General features: G+C 32.9%; 1 non-coding gene across 1 annotated transcript; it reads right to left on the reverse strand.

Annotated features, from left to right (window-relative positions):
- Positions 1-312: 312 nt before the first annotated feature.
- LOC116660115 lies at positions 313-442 on the reverse strand. Its single transcript, XR_004315500.1, has one exon. It is a non-coding gene; the product is annotated as a small nucleolar RNA SNORD22 (small nucleolar RNA).
- Positions 443-3,282: the final 2,840 nt, after the last annotated feature.

Genomic DNA, 3,282 nt, shown 5'->3' on the forward strand with positions numbered 1-3,282 from the left:
GATATCATAAAATTATGAGATAAACTAGGAAAATATAGTATGTGTAGGTAGTTGGGGTGGAGAGATAATACTCTGCCATGCTCCTTCCAAATTTTTTTTTTGGAACATTAAAATAAAACTTTATTTAGAAAGGCTATGCTAATTTGAACAACTGCTTATACAAGCAATGACTTAAAAATGCTCTTTGTCATGTCCTCTAAGCTTTGGATTCCAATTTTTGTGCTTTGTTCTTTCTTCAGACTTGGAAAAAAATACAACTGATTTTTCACAAAGTGGTTATTTCTTCCTTTCCCATGTTTGATGATCCTTATGATCTCTCAGATGGTTCCTTCTCAAAAATGCTTTCCTCCCCTCCCTTCCCCAGTCATCCCCAGTGTGTTTCCCTTTATAGGCCCTGGGACCAGGATAGGAGGTAAGGTGTGTGACTGTCTCTTCACTGGGATTTAAAATATGGTCTAGTGTTTTGATATAAGCTAGTATATATTACTATGCACATGAATCTGTATGTGTTGTGTACAGACAGACATAAATGTATGTACACATTAAAGTTACTTTAACAAAGTTAATTTTCAATAAAAACTAAAAATAAGTTAATTGAATGGTTACCATACTTCACATTTATCACTGATTGTGATGAAGAAGTAGCCCACATGGCTCCTTCATCAACAATCTGAAACAGCACAGTTTAATATATGGAGACAGCTACTGGGATTTCAACCATAAGGCTTGGACGAAACTAATTCCATTATAATCCAGCCTTAAGTTAACTCTGGCAACTGTAGCAGCAGCCTGTAATAATCATAACTGATTTACCCAATTGCAAAAAATAAAATCTGTTGCAAACACAGTGTGTACAGAACATGATTTCACATCCTTATCTTCACTTTAAATGTCTCCACAAAGCCTTGAAGCATGTTGAGCTGTATTTGAGTTGAAGCATTCTGTCTTTTTCCTTGATAAACAGTATCTATTTTAATCAATTCCTCTCATTATTCTTCATTTTCAAAAACCTAAACATTTTTACAACTCTTTCTAGCTTTCCCCAACTAAACAGACTAGATGTGTTTCTCACCCACGTATTTATAACAAAATACACACCCACACACACACATAAACACTCACAATTCAAAATACTGGACATGGACTATGATGCATGTATAGATTTTCTGAATCTTCTATATTTATTTCCTCCTGTTAATTCATTATTAAAACTTAATCACAACTTCAGTGTAAATACTTATATGTGAAAGTCAATACTCATATAATATTGTTAGAAATGTATTGCATTTATTCACCCCCTACTTTCAGGAGAAAACTTGACTCATTTACTTGTACTTGACTGAATTTATTTGCTCTTCAGTAAAATCGTTTCAGTTGACCACAATGCAATGCAGCATTATGACATCGAAAAAAACTGAAGCATGTCATTATACATGACTCCTGACTCCTTTCTTATAATGATGATTCACTAGGCATATGCATCCAGTCTTCTTCAAATGATCAATTAAGATATACATAAAAATACACAACATTGCATAACCAGTGTCAGCTAATAATAGATAAGATTAATTAGCATTAAGTACTCTGTTAAGTACTTACATGATTTTCTACTATAAAAATTCACAGTTCAATAAGAGAGACAAAGAATAAATTGAAAATTATCAAGGGGTGTTGACTCAAATTCATATAACAGATATATTCAGAGTCAAGTCTAGAGTTAAAGTCTCTTTGATTCTAAGTTTGTGCTTTTTGCCATATCACAGTGCCTTTCAGCAGAGCAAAGCCTATAGGTTATGTTTCTTTTTAATTGATGAGGAGGGTATGAGGAGCACATTCTTAAATTAAACATTCATGTTCTTAAATTTTCTGCTTTATCAATTCCCATCTTCTAAACCTAATTTTAAAAAGAATTCATTTTATTGACAAGAAAAATAGGTAGTATGGTCGAAGTATAATGCTGTGTGAAGTTGTGATTATAGATAAGACATAGAGAAGGAAATATTTCTATTTTATTCTCAAGCCTTACCTTCGAACAGGGGAACAGTGCACAAGAAACGTAGTTGGAAAATGAGTATTTGGGATGTGTGTGTGTGGTTTTTAACACTGGCGTGTAAACTATTCAAAGAAAAACTCCATCTAACCCCCTAGTTAAGTCAGATAACCCGACAGAGCAGGAAGATACAAAAATTCTCCCAGCACACTTGTATTACATAGAACTCTGTTAAGTGTCAGATTTAAAGTAAGGTGTAGTCCCATCCAAATAACTTTGAGGTGTTACAGGAAGGAGGAAGTGGCTGGCATTGCATTTCAAGGGCTTTCAGCCACCTTATGTGTGCATCAAATGCTATTGCAGGATAGAGCCAGAAGGGCACATCCTTTACAATGACCTTCTAATAGAACCAGAGAAACACATAGTATCTGCCTGATCTCTTAAGAAAAAGATGCAGGAGGGAGGAAGAGAACTAGAGAACAAGGATGCAATTAATCAAAATTGTTCATCAGATTTTAGACAGAATTAAAAAAAAACACACCATAACTATATAGATAGTGGGGTATATGTAATTCCAATGTTCAGAGAAAGGATAGTAGCCTATAATTATTATAAAATAATTTGCACTCCCATTCTGCTGTCTGGGGTGGAAACGAATTGAAGGTCTAGGTGGTTCTTTGGTCTTTTCCTTGAGGGAGTTTTATCTATGAGGCAGGTTTTACCAATGGGACAAACGTTAACTCAAGAAGGGAATTTACAATGGAAAAGAGTAAAGTATAATGCCTGACATGGTTATGATTTAAAAATAAAGTCAAACTATCATTTTTCAAGTAGTAATACTTCTTTTCAAGTATTACTAAAATTCTTAATATAAAATGAATTCCATAAAACTGGATTACATTTATGAATATGACTGGGGAAGCTGAAGATTATCAGTGGATTAAGGTTGAACATTTTTCTTGCTTCAAATAAAGGATAAAAATAATCAGAACTTGTTCATTCCTTGCCACTGGTAGACAATTTTACTTCAGTAAGAGTTTTATTGAACCTACAACAACCATGAAGAATGAGTAGCATTCAAGAACAACAAATAACTACAATAGAGAAAACAAAGTAAATATATATATATATATATATATATATATATATATATATATATATATATATACACACACACACGTATATATATATAAGCATTGAAATAAACAATGGAAATTATAGCAAAGAAATAAAAATTTTCCGTTATAACAGTGAATTTAAATGGGCTAACATCTCCAGTGAGAAGACACAGA

Source organism: Camelus ferus, chromosome 26 (assembly GCF_009834535.1).
Source record: "Camelus ferus isolate YT-003-E chromosome 26, BCGSAC_Cfer_1.0, whole genome shotgun sequence".
Lineage (NCBI taxonomy): Eukaryota > Metazoa > Chordata > Mammalia > Artiodactyla > Camelidae > Camelus > Camelus ferus.